Source organism: Chelonus insularis, unplaced genomic scaffold, assembly GCF_013357705.1.
Source record: "Chelonus insularis isolate UGA/USDA-ARS -01 unplaced genomic scaffold, ASM1335770v1 scaffold_277_pilon, whole genome shotgun sequence".
Classification (NCBI taxonomy): Eukaryota; Metazoa; Arthropoda; class Insecta; order Hymenoptera; family Braconidae; genus Chelonus; species Chelonus insularis.
In genome coordinates, this window is record NW_023276791.1 from 613,459 (window position 1) to 627,468 (window position 14,010).

Genomic DNA, 14,010 nt, shown 5'->3' on the forward strand with positions numbered 1-14,010 from the left:
TTTTATGTATTACTTTAAAGACAAAACAAATGATTCACAAAAAATCTAACCTCACATGGATCTTCAGGATACACGTGTTTTTTAGCTCCACATTCCAACAATTCTTTTTTTTCTCAAGTTTTAGAGAACTAAAAATAGGAAATAAAATTATTATCAAAAAAAAAAAAAAATCTGCCCTAGTTTGTAATTCATTACAATTTCTTAGTTTGTTTAGAATATGTTATAGAGACCTTATATGATTCTGGTTGCGTTAGGATTGCTTCCATTAAAATAATTTTCTTTAATAGCACAAAACGAGGATTAATAATGATGATTACTTTTACCCCACTTATTAAATTTATTCTTATTAACTTCATATTTGACCATAATTTATTATTTATGAAAAGATGTAAAAAAATGTATTGAAAGAAAAAAATTTTAAAAGGTCCTAACCACTAATTACATAAATAGAGCAATTGAGTGAGAAAAAATACTTGGAAAATAAATATTGCCATCATAACAAAACGTAATACTGTCGTGGCGAAACACTTGTAGCCAACTTCTGTTTAGTCAAATAAAACGGTTAAAATATGGCGTAGTATTACTCTCATCAGAATCCAGCTTGCCCTCTAAATTAAACATATCGCTTTCATCATGATACAAATGGTGGTATTAGCGATATATGTACTTGTAATGATACATTGTATGATTATGGAGGCAATATTTTTTCCCGTGTAAATAAAATACATGCACAATAATGATACTGATAATTGACAAAGAATTATTAATAAGTTGATTGATTTCAGGTTGATTCATGTTGTAAGAATGATTGGGAATGATAAGATACGAAATAGAATGGAGGGATTTAATCACGAGGTTATGGAATACAGATTGGACAATTTGAAGAAAACGGTTGGGCGATAACAAAATATGTAACAGGAGAAACAGGTATGAACGATAAATCAGTCGTATGGCATTCCTAAGATTGTACAGGGGCAGAAAGTCATTACAGTGGCAAAGTAATTCCCAACTAAGTAAAGCAATAAATACATAATGCATCTGTAGAATTTCCCACACGCGTTTATACGCGGCGTTGCAACTCTTCTGCCAGTTCCATGAAATCATGCATCAGGGTACGGCTCATGATGTTACGAGTCACGGATTTATTTGCACGGAATTGAAACGACTCTCGTTCGTGAAGAGTCATCCAAACTTTTTGCATCAACCTTTGCTTCGACGACAGACTTGCAAGACCTATCATTCCGTATATACCTTGAACGACTCTTAAAGTTGTTACTTGTGATGCTTGAAAATCATGTATAAAAGGAAATAAACAAAGAGAGTTAGATATTAAACGAACATAGGAAATGCTACTTTAGTATCGTCTGGAGATAGTTCCAGTCTAGAAAATTTATACATAAAATTGTTGCGTTTATTATATCTTTACAACATTGAACGCACGAGAAAATTCAATCTTTTCTATTGTGCGAAAGTGAGAAATTCCCACTCACATTCTTGACATTCGGACTTTGACGCGTGGCTATAGTTGACTTTTATTACTTCCTCTTTACAAACATTCTCTTACTTGTAATTAAAAATTATTTACATAAATTAATTAACGATTCATATTCATTTACAGATGTTAGACACTATTGCAAGCAGGCTAATGAATTTTAAAAAAATAAAAGCCACCGAGTAACTTGATAACATTACAAGGAAATCCACCAGACAATTGTTTATGAGCGACGTTTATGTACACATTAGAAACGTAGGAGAGTATCAAACAATTCTCAGTAAGTACACGAATGGGTGTTAACCTAACGGAGAATGACTTAACGGAGTCTTCAACGTACACTGGATCTTTTTGCTTTGCTCGACATGCGATTAGTCATGATCAGCAGTGATCGAATTAGATGAAGAAGTGTACAGTCAGGTGATTAAGATGAACAAGATGTTATGAGAAAGATGATATTACGTGTCAAGAAGTCATTAAAGCAATTCTCTATTAAAGGTCAGTCAATTGTTATCATTATTATTTTGTCTAGATTTTTATTTATTGCAAATGATAGATGTTGAGGATGTGTGGAAAAATAAGTCGAATTTTTTGCTAATTTCCGTCTTTTAAAATATGGATCTCGGCGAAGCAATATCGAGTTTGCATGGTAAGATCCTTGGAGTCCTTAATAAGCGGTTCGCTGTAGAACAATTCGATTAATTCGAGAGTGGCTTGGGCTTAGGGATCATCGAGTATCATATATAATCATAGTATTTTCTTGCATTGCTCGAACGTGACTACGTGGTCACTGCTATATAAGACTGCACTTCAGCAGTGAGAACTTAATATATATATTTTTTTTATTTTTCTCTCACTTGAGCACAAATTCATTGCTTTCTTCAACTACCATTCAATTCAATTCTATATATACTCCAGTAAAATAAAACTTCAAAAATATCATCTTGAAAAGCTTGGTACAATTAGAAGAATTTACTGTGACTCGTTTATAATAAAATTTTTTCATCAAGTTTCTTATAAAGAGAGAAAAACTGAAGACAAAATAGAATAAATAGAAATATTATTATATTATATTTTTGTACATGAGTTGTATATTCTTTTTTTCACAAACATGATATTGCATTTTATGTAATTTTTTTATAAGTTGTGTAAATGGATGCACAGTAATTTGAAATGTAAAAATAAAAATTCTTAGATAAAAATATACCGTGGTAGGAAAAAAAATCAACTGAATCATTGTTTACAAAATACAACAAATCTGTCTGCAATAAAAATGTTTCCATAATAGTCTAGAGAATATTATTTGCTTTAGGGCTCTTTAGATAATTACAATCGGCAAAATAATTTCATATTGCATTGAGAAAAATGTAATAGGATGCTTCTGCTGTGAATAAAGTCTACTGATTATTTATCAATATCTTTCAGGTAATTCGAATTGAACGAGCATGGATAATGGAAGATGATCCTGGCATGAAGCTAAGAGGCATATAATTTGAAGTTCTCCTGCACTTCAGGATGAAATGAAGTGAGATGACTATCAATGAACCAGATTTACAGAATGAAATTTCCTTGAAGAATATAATTGTTAAAAGAAAAGGTGATTATCAATTCAAATTCTAAATGCGTACTTTTTTTATTAGATAATAAAAACAATTCAGTATGCAAACAATACGTTTTAAAATTATTATTCATATGTGAGCTGTCATAAAATTTTTCCTTTGTAGTGTTAAAAAATAAGTACAAAAAAAAGTGGAAAGAAGGAAATTATTAATAAATTATTTCACAAGAATTCTCTAAAGAACGTGGTATTTTTAATTCTTGCATATTTTAGCATACTATATGAGCATTTGTGTGCAGTGTAAAAGATATGAGATAATTTTTTAGCCGTATTAATTTTTATTAATTATGACTAAAAATAAGTTGAAACAGAGTTATAATAATTAATTAAGTTATGTACAAGCAAATGCAAAACAAATATCTTAATTATTTAATTTTTAGCCTCAAGAATTTCTCATGGATTCTAACTAGGATATAGCACTTTATTTGTGATTCGTCGTTTTGGTGGTCGCACGTGAGGATGATGTTTTAAGGTGCGTGGACTCAGCAGGGGCTCGTATACAGTAATCTGAGTAGGTTCAGATCGCATCTGAGATGCCTAGAATTTGCTTTGACAAAGCCGACACGTCCTGGGTTGTTGGCTGGAGACTTCTGTAGCTTTCATCAGGTAAAAGATACTCCAGAATCAAGTTAAGGCATCCATAAGTGGGAAAGATTCACACACGTTTTATCTTGGTATATTATATGCATAATAATAGAAAAGAATAGTAAAGGTAGAAAAGAATGTAGATTAAGATGAATGTTCGTTTTAATTAGTTAATATGTGTGAGAGTTAATTAAAGATGTTAATGTGAACAAATTAGCGTCTAGTGTATAAGCATAAGATTGTTGAGTTGTTCGATTGCTAGTTATGATTAATAGGAAGTGCTTAAGTCACTTTTGCCGCTTCCTTGCAGTTTTGACGCAATGTTTCTTTTGCAGCTCAGCGATTTATTGCTCACAGTTTCACATTAATATTTCTCACCTAATTATATACCCGCCCGCGGGAGAGTCTACAACCTGACAGTGTTGTGTATATTGCAACGCTTATATGCAGAGTCACGCCAACTTTTTACACTAGATATTGATCACTCTGGAGCAATTATTTTTTACATTATGCTCATCATAATATATTGTAATACTTAATAAAATTATAAATGAATTTAATTGTTAATATATGTTTATCATTCGTTTCTATTAATTAAAGATTTAAAATTAAAAGTATAGAGGATTAAATTAATAATAAATTAGAAACTGTAATCATAAATCATAAGTTTTATCGTAATTTAACAAGTTCAAAGCTTAGCATAATTATTTCTTTAGTTTGTTATCTTATTCATCATTTGATCATAATAAATTATAAGTAGCATTATATACATGAAAGTATTTGAATTAGTTTCATTAATAAATTCTGTTAATTAAGAATGTGAAATTGGTGTATTTGTAAAAATGTTACTCAAGTTTGTACAAGATTAATTATGCTACTTATTTGTTAGTCATGGAAAGAGATTACTTTGTGCTAAAAAAAATGTGTTAAATTTATAGAGAATTGTTTAATATATACCGTGAGAGCCAAGAACGTAAAAATGAGGAATTAAATTATAAATTTATGAGGGTGTCGATTGTATTGGCAAGGTTGATAAATGATTACTATTGAGTTAGTGCAGGAACGATCGAGTAGACTGAAAAATTGTACTCGATGAGAACTGTAATTTCATTGATAATATTTAAATAGGGGCTTTTAATAGCTGTCTTCTCTTAGCTGGTATTAGCGTGAACCTTACGGCCCCCCACTCGGTTCATTCATAGCCGCTGTTGCTGCTACACACATATACAATTCACATGAGAAACAGGCGTACTGTTTATCCAGTGCCCTATTATTATTTTATCCAACTCTTTCATCGATCCTGCTAATCGAAGTCTGTACCGACGATAACTTTAAATCGCCAGCTGCATTTTTTTCATACACTTCCTTTTAGTTATTTTTTGTTACCAATAAATATACTTTTAATGTTACTGTTTGCTGTTTTCTACTGTTTATAACTTGGAAGTGAATATAATTTGTTAATTATTTACAGGTAATTCAATCATCGGAGGACATGTTCAGGATAATGAATTTAAATATCACCGTGGGAAATATTCTTCTGAAGATTTATTATTAAATATGGAATTTTTTATAAGATGGATTATACAATTTTATGCAATGTAATTGGATATGAAATTAAGTCAACGAAATTCCGACAAAAATTCGACGCCACAGGATATTTGAAATTTATATTTTACATCAGCGAGAATCGCGCTTACAAGCCATCGAGATACGTATTCGATGCATCAGTCATCTTTTTCTTCGAGTAAAGTTTATTCAGTCGCATAATTACTTCGCTGCATAAATACAGACATGTATTATTGCCATCAGGAAGAAATACAGGTGAGTTGCTTTTCATGTCTATATAATATATTAAGCAGAAAAATTAAATTTCATCTAACTGCTCATCATTTTTTTTCTACAGAATGCAGCAGGTATCATAATGCATCATTACAACGACCAAGCCCAAGGAATAATTCAAGAATATACTCATGATAAAGCAAAGCTCATCGCTAGTTCATTTTTATCATTGATTCATCGGACATGTTTTTAATCCTATATATCTTGAATCATTAGACGTAAAAAAATTAATGAGATATATTTCTTGGACAAGGTCATCAAGAGAAAGACCATCATGATTTATCGTTCGTAGTAACATGTAAGAACGTTTTGATAACGGTTTAAACATGTGGCAATTAAACATGACGACGACGTGAGTGAATAAGAAGAAGCTGAATAAAAGTTTTACATGAAAATGTCAATCTCATCATAACGGAAATAATTCAAAGAATATCTTTGAAGTGAAGATTTTTTCTGCATTAACAGAGAATATGCGAGAGTTGGTCATTGGTGTGTTAAGGAAAAGATCAAAGCGAATTCGATCGATTTCTCACTCGAAGTAGGTAATCATGCATCGCATTCTTGAGGTGCCTAGTGGATTTTCGGTTTCATTGTTCCTGGAGGTAGGAAGAGTGGAAAAAGAAATGGCCAGTAGGAGTAAGAGATGCGAATAAAGTAAGACACAAAGAAAGAAAAAGATAGATACGAGAATGAGGAGATTCAACATGGAGTTGATGGTTGGCTCGTCGTCGGATTCGTCCTTCCGTGCCGCTCTTGGAGGAAGCAAACGACACAAAAACTGGCGAGCATTGTCCCGGGACCTGCAGAGACAACCCGCGGACTGCGTGCATACCAACTGTATGCTGAGAGAGAGAAAGAGAAAGAGGCTTGCACACCACCTCAAAACCCTGCCGCGTGAGACACTGAGGACGAGCGAAAGGAGAGAGGTGGAGCGGTGGATTTGATTTTTAAATGCAAACAAATCTACATCGTGGCAAAAGCGCCGCCGCCTGTCACTCGTCGTCGTCAGGGACTACTTTCGATCCTTGGAACCTAAGGGATTTTTTCAATCATCGAAGGCCAACCGATTCTGCGTGGAGGATCCACTGCTTCATGTCTTTCTGGAGAGTAATCGTTTGCCGTGACTACCGCATGTCCTCCTACGTATTATTATTCCTGCGGTGAAATTATCCCAAGTCATTGTCCGAGTGATTCGTTGTGATCAACATGAGTTTCCTCTGTGGGATGTAATTGCTAAGATGCATCTTGTCTGCAGAGAACGTTGAGACGTTCATAAGTTATCAAAGTAAAGGAGAAGAGAGAAAATAAACCAGTAGACACAAGGGCAGGGAGAGACATAATTGCTGTGGATTAATGAGACGGCATAATTGCACGATGATCGCCGATCGTTTTATTAGACAACTTGAGAAAACAGAAAAGAAACAAAAGGAACTGGTCTTTTAGCAAAGACACCGCGTCGCATATTATTAAGCTTCAATGTTGAGTATGTTCGGCTGGTCAAAAATGACAATTACTCGGGTCGCCAGCTAAAGGACACCGCCACTAAACCTGAACGCCAACTGGAATGCAGCGTCATCGGTAGCGCTGTCTTCCATTGTGGGAGCCGAAATCTCTTATGACAACCGTTTCAGTCATGAAGATTGTGACCTACGATTTCTTCATTCCAACGTATGTTTTCTTCCTCTTCTTTCACTTCTCCACTTGCCTTATGTAATGTACTTACTAGTCATATTTTTTTTTTAGATGTCGTGCCTTACTTTTACATCTGCACAAGTGTCCATCACTAGATACCTTGGTAAAGACATGAGAATCTGGTCGCATACCAGCGCAATCTAGTGTCTTTTACTGCGACTAGTCAAGCTCGTCAGGGCTGTTGACTTCTTGGAGATGAGGACTAAAAACCAGAGCTCAGCAACAGGGACATTTAAATGATGTCGCCGGCTCAACTGTCGCAGTCTACCTTGAGAGAAGGCACACACCAACCACAGCAGCCACAACGACAGCAAGAATAACTCACAGGTCTGAAGAGCTCGCGGTTAGACGGCTAGACGGACTGATGGAAAGACGACGGACGGGGCTCAGTCACTGGTGACATCGTGGTGCTCTTTCTTTCCTCTCTTCATTCCTCTTATATTACTATCTTTCTCTAAATGCTCGCCCAGTTAGGTGGGTAAACACTCAGAAACAGAGATAGTAAAGTAACAAACTTAGCAAGATCGACTGAGATAGAGTGAGCACCAACTTGCCGCATTCAAGGGGTAAAGGGGAAAAGGATGCTAATCAGATGCCGACAACGCCGGCAAACATCAAAAGAGAAGTAGCGTCGCGGCTCGTCACCGCACGCGCGGCCGTGCCTTTATTTGAATGCGCTATCTTCGGCAACGACGCCAGGATACCGCTTTTTCGGGACTTTGTCGCTGCTCTTTAGAACCCTAAGGAATCTCTACCAATTTCAAATTGGCTTGCTTAGTTTTTTATTACATTAAGTCACCTAAATTTGACTAACAATGTTGTTGTAAATGTTACGCTTTTATGTTAATGTAAACGATATATATTCATGTGAAAAATATTCAACGAGAGAAACTGCAGATTTTTTACTAGTAAGAAAAACAATAGCAGATATATTATTAAAATATTTTTTTGAATTGATAAAATGATCTAAGTCAATTTCTACACAGTTAAGCAAATATTATACATAATCAAACAGACATAAAATCCATTGTAAAATTTCTAATTCAGTTATTACAATGGAATATAACACTAGATCTAATCTTGAGGTTTAAATAATAGTTTCACTTGATCCATAACACGAAAAACAGTTATTTTAAAATTTTAGATAAAACAATATTTTCAAATTATCTTACTCAAACTTATTCTATCTAATCTAATCTCTATATAATGTAATCATAGCATATGAGACCACTAGATGTGATTTTTTTTAAAGTGAATTCATGTAGTATAACGTAAATATTTAAATATAGATACATAGACTATAAAAATTGTACTAAAAAAATTAGTTTACATATTTAAGTCAAGAGTAAAATTCAATGTTAAGTAAATAGTTTAAATCTAGATAGCGCAGCGCCTTTGTGTAATCTTTGTCAATGAAATTACCGTTAGAGATTAAAAATCATCAACTGAAACCATTACAGAGCTCACAAATCTTCATGACAAATTGATAATGATGATAGAGAAGGAAAAGAAACTATTTAAAAACATTTTATGTTATATTAATCATAAATTCCTTAGCCAAATTTCTTTAAGTTATGATGAATGTGACAATGATTGACTCATTTTGGTAATTTATCATAGATTCAAAATGAACTAAATTTTTCTTCAAGTGGGGGCAAGTCATTTAAGAAGAAGAGTTGAGCATAAAGATGTTGTTTGAGGCGTCGGACACCTGTGCCAACGGAGTCTGCATATGTTACACAATCTCTTTTCTCCTGTTGGGCTTGGCTTATCCTGCAACGTACACGCACTGTTGTAACCATACTTATGTAGATATACATAAGGAACGTACCCTACATTAAGATGCAGCAGATGATAAGCTTGGCTTTACGATCTCGCGCTTCGACGATTCATAGCTTGGCAATACGAGTGTTCGTCCTCTCACAGCTTCTTTTTCTTTATCTTCTTCTCTTCTTCTTCGTTGGCTGATCTTTTTGTTCCTCCTCTCCTTCTTCTACTTCCAATACTCATAAGCCAATTCGAACTATGTAGGTATAGTCTTAGTGTAATGATTTATTCTACACTCATAATACGAGTTAAGGAATAATGCAGAGTCAATCATGTTAGCTGTGAGAATAAAGAAATACAAGGAGAGGAAGATGATCGAAGGCATCGTAATTCATAGGTTTATGGCATTGTTAGCGCATTGTTGTCGAATATCGTTGTGGTTGCATTGGATAAAGAGAAAGAGAGTAAGACAGAGTAGCATTGTGGTATATGTAGTAGTATCATGATACATCCTGTTGCATATTTCACCTCGAAAAAGCCTCCTGGCCGTGGTCCACAGTGAGTATACGCGAGGGTGTGTAAATCAAACCTTTGCTGACCAGCTTGTAAATCTTTTAGTAAGTACACACCGCTTGGATAATTTAAACAGCCGCCTTGGCTTTGAAGGTGGTTTTAGTTATCGATATGAGTCTATGTGAATTCAGTGCTTGAGTCTCACGTGAGAATATTAATACGTAATGTTTCTTTTGTTTTGTTATTTGATATTTTGTAACAAGCTACTCAACGCCTACTAAACATTTTTTATTATCTTGACAAATTGTAAATTTAATTACTATATCATTTTATTGTTATTTTGAATTTGTGAAGAATGTAAATAAATATATTAAATGTGAATATTGTGAGTACTTGAGATGAAGTAATAGGAGAAAAAAGATAGAGACTCAAGAGTTGGGAGAGACGACAGGTGGGCTAGATTCTTGATAAATGAAGTGAGAACTCACAACTACTTATCCATCAATAAATCAAATCTATCTGATCTTTCAAGTATTTTATATATTAGAAATTATGATTTCAATATTATTGCTTGAATGTTATTTACAGTAACAGGTTTAATCAGATTATTTATTTTAAAATTTTACTATCTATCAGCACACTATCTAATCAGCGATCAACACTATAAAATAATTTTAATTTATTAAGTATAATTATAAATTATTGATAGCTGGGGATAATATAAGTATATTGTAAAAATATTTTTCTATTTTTATTTAAATTATGTAGACAATTAATTTTACTGTGTATAATATTATATGACTTTGCATATCTAAATTACTTTGATTACTATCTTTATAATGTAGTTAAAGGCTTTGGCACGTATATTTGTTTGGAGGTACATTATTAATATGTGTTATTAAAAAATTGTTATATGAAATGCTAATAAAATTAATTTAAATACTAAAAAATAAAGAAAATTTTTACATAATATTGGAGTTATTTTACATATTTAATTAATAATTATCCGTCATTTTATTTTACTAAAATTGTTATGTTTTATTTATCAAATTTTGTAATTTATGAATATTAATTATCTATACAATATTTAAATATAAACGTATTTCCCGCAAAAGTTTTCGAAAAGTGATCACTAGAGAGCGCAAAGATTTTAGCGCATGTGCAAAGGTCACACAATTTCGGCGGGATCATGACGTCACAGTTACGGCGATTTGGGGCTTTCGGACGTGCGGGTGTAAGCCCCCTCTAAAGTTAATTAAAAATCGTTTAGTCATGTGATTAAAAGTCTCAAAAGTAATTATCATGTATTTTAAAGCCAATAGAATCAAAGACATTAGTTTTAGTAGTTTATTGTTTGGAAAAATGTTAATTTTCTTTATGGCGTCATCTAAAGCTTCACCCGGTCTAAGTAATGTTTTTGCTCCGAAACGAATAAATAACGGGATTTTCAGTATTAATTGTTTAAGTGTCGTGATTTTATAAATAAAAAGTGTAATATTTGTATAATTATTAATGTTCTATCTGTAATTGCGTCATTTTGAAAATGTGAGTATTCAATTCTTCGAAATTGGAGCGTCGGTTGAAGTGAAGAGTGGGGGTAATCTCTACTGACTATTTGTCTTTCGTAATTTTCTCGTGTTTTGTCTTGATTCCAAGCTTTGGAGTTCATTGTTTACGTATTTATTATTCTAATTCGCGGAAAAAGTGTTTCAAGTGTCAGTGGAAAGTATAATACACTTTTATGTATCAATTTTTTTTGCGGCGAATTTTAAATATGGTGAGAAAGTGTATTTATTATATCATCAACTATTATGCATTCATTGTGTAAAGTGTATGTTTCAAAGGAATGTTATGAAGGATTACCATTGAGGCTTAACGTGAACTAAAATCTAGAATTAACCATGAATAATTCATCTCCGGTAAGTTGATAAATTTCTCAATCAATAAATTTTTATCAATTTTTTTTTCAACGATGAATTTACGATTTCCCGAATTTAATATTAGATCCATGTTGATAAAATAATTAAAATCGAATCATAATCAATTCAAACTCTTCCTAGAATTAGGTAGCATTGTCAATGCAAGCATTCATAGTTTTAATGACATAAATTAATTATTACCTAAATTGAAAAAAAAATTCCAATTAAAAATGTAATTCCGAAATATTTCAATCATTTTTAATAATCTAATCAATTTTCCGTAGTAATAAGAATTATTTTTATTTTTTTATTCATTAATTTTATCTATATTCTTTCTCGTTGATTAAAACATCCGAGACTTTTGCAAAAAAATGAAAACATTGGTCGACATAATTTTTTTTGAAGTGATCATGTTTATACATTTTTATCTTGCTACCTAGTAGAATAAAAAGAAGATCTAGATTTTACACTTTCTGATAAACGGAAAAAAAATAAATAAATCTAAGTCACGGCGAGGAAAAAGTTTCAGTCTTATTTCACTCAATGATTTGAGCTTGTACTTTGTATATATCTATATTTAAAATGAAAATCATAAAGGTGAGTTATTCAAATAGTAATAATTCATCCTGGTATTTTTTTATTGCAATGATAGAAGAATTTAAAAGAGTTCCAAGAAATCGTGATATTATATTAATATTAGCTTCAATTCAAAGAATCTAAACGTGCTAAAATTATTTATGAAGTAACAAGCGGTGTATAAGGATGCCAAGTCACACGGTACGAGACTGTTTTGCATCTCAAGCGTGTCGCAAGCGCCACTAGCATCATCCGGTAGACTTCCCGCTGCGTGCGGATGTTACCTCTACAACACGTCCAATCCTCCTATCTGCGTATTATTTGCGAATGGCTCGAGTCGATCGGTATAGCCATCGTTTGACCTTCCTTGTGTATATAATAAAGATAGAGAATGCTTGCATTTTCAAGCATATAAAATCCCGTCACGCATGTATTTCATGCTTTTATTTATTGTTGCTTTTTCGATATGTCTGTTGAGACTTTCGTGCAATACACACTTGTGCATGCAGAGTTATGTCGTCTTTACACTCAAAGATCGTAAGGTCAAACCTTGCAGGATAAGACGCCCTTGCATACTGACCTATCAGTGTATTTTATAACTGCGTGTATTGACTTGCTGTTGAATTTTCAATCGTATTTTCTTTTTCTAAGAAGAAGATTTATAAAAATTCTTTTATTTACTTTAATACACACCCATAAACGAATGGATAAAAGAAATTGCTCTAGAGTACTGATTGCTACGAGTTACGATTTTTATTCGCACCGTTGAATTATCGCGAATTCGAGGGAATTGGCGAAAAGCCATAGTTTTATGTGATACAGCAGAGCAGGCTGAGAGAAAAGGCGGCAAGTTTAGACCCTGTATAACCAATTTCTCGAACCAAGACGCCACGTAATGACTTTTAGATCATTAGTTACTGAAACTACCAATACAATTATCGGTCTCTGAAAATTTATTCCTTTAATCTCAGCGTTTGTGCCTTTGTAAGATTGCCTACCGCTACCTCTACCAATTCAACCAGCTATTTAGTGGATACCTAGTGTTCTGTACATGTCTTTGTAAAGAAATATTACATTTTTTTCATTACTTACTGAATTATTTAAAATTATCCTTAGATCGTTAACAATTTTTTTACTTCCATTCTCAACATTAGATTAACTGAGTATTTATTTGTTGAGAAATCTACTAATTGACTGTTAGCATAGTTTGTAACAGTTTTGAAAAACATTTGAAAAATTACATACAGTTTTGCATTTTTATCATCGATTACAAATAGAAATATCCATCTTAGTGTTACAATAAATTCTCATTTGTATTTGGAAAAATTTTCAAATTGTCTTGTTTTGATACTCTTACAGCATTAAATCGGATTACTGCTGTGGAAGATTAGGAGTCATAAATTTCCTTCATTAACTAATCATTATCAATTCGTTTGATCTAGTTTGCTTGGTTTATGTTGCAATTCTCCCAACAATACCCATATTTTTTTCGATGCTTTCACTTGTATTATTTCATTAACAATTATTTATTCCTAGAACTCTAATTGTTCTTGAAGAATCTATGAATTTATTGAACACATTTGGTTCATTTTTTTATAACAATTGAGCTGTAATAAATTAAATTAAATATTGTTGAGGTTATTGAAAGGCTTTACAGCAAGTTTTCAATGAAATGATGATTTTTATTCGATTAAATAGTTGATAAATATTAATATTCTCTGATGAGAATAAGCTTGGCGAGTTTGTATTTAAGATTAAATAGTGGACTCAGCAGGGATGCGCAGTCGCATAAAATAGGGAGGACGAGGGGATGAAGAGCTTGCCAGGTAGCGTTTGCAGAGCGAAAGTCATTATATTTTCTCAGGGCGTCGCGTGGAGCTTAATCAAGGCAGCAGCCGAGTGGAATCAGCAAGGACTCTATTAGTATTACCCCTTAGGTTTGTTGCTGGCCGGCCAAGTCACACGGACTCAGAGTCATCGAGTCTTTCTACTCCCCCAACCCTCTTAAG

At 32.9% G+C, this 14,010-nt stretch overlaps 1 long non-coding RNA gene across 3 annotated transcripts in view; it reads left to right on the forward strand.

Annotated features, from left to right (window-relative positions):
- The window catches only part of LOC118073342 (uncharacterized), a 50,774-nt gene extending 40,801 nt beyond the window's left edge, over positions 1-9,973 (forward strand). For 2 of the 3 annotated variants that reach the window (XR_004691094.1, XR_004691095.1), the window contains 7 exons: positions 786-927; positions 1,619-1,990; positions 2,918-3,089; positions 3,491-3,716; positions 5,167-5,516; positions 5,599-7,202; positions 7,278-9,973. This is a non-coding gene — a long non-coding RNA (uncharacterized lncRNA). Of the gene's footprint in view, positions 1-570; positions 714-785; positions 928-1,618; positions 1,991-2,917; positions 3,090-3,490; positions 3,717-5,166; positions 5,517-5,598; positions 7,203-7,277 lie in introns of those variants that run through there. The other variant, XR_004691096.1, reaches the window with a different exon arrangement.
- Positions 9,974-14,010: the final 4,037 nt, after the last annotated feature.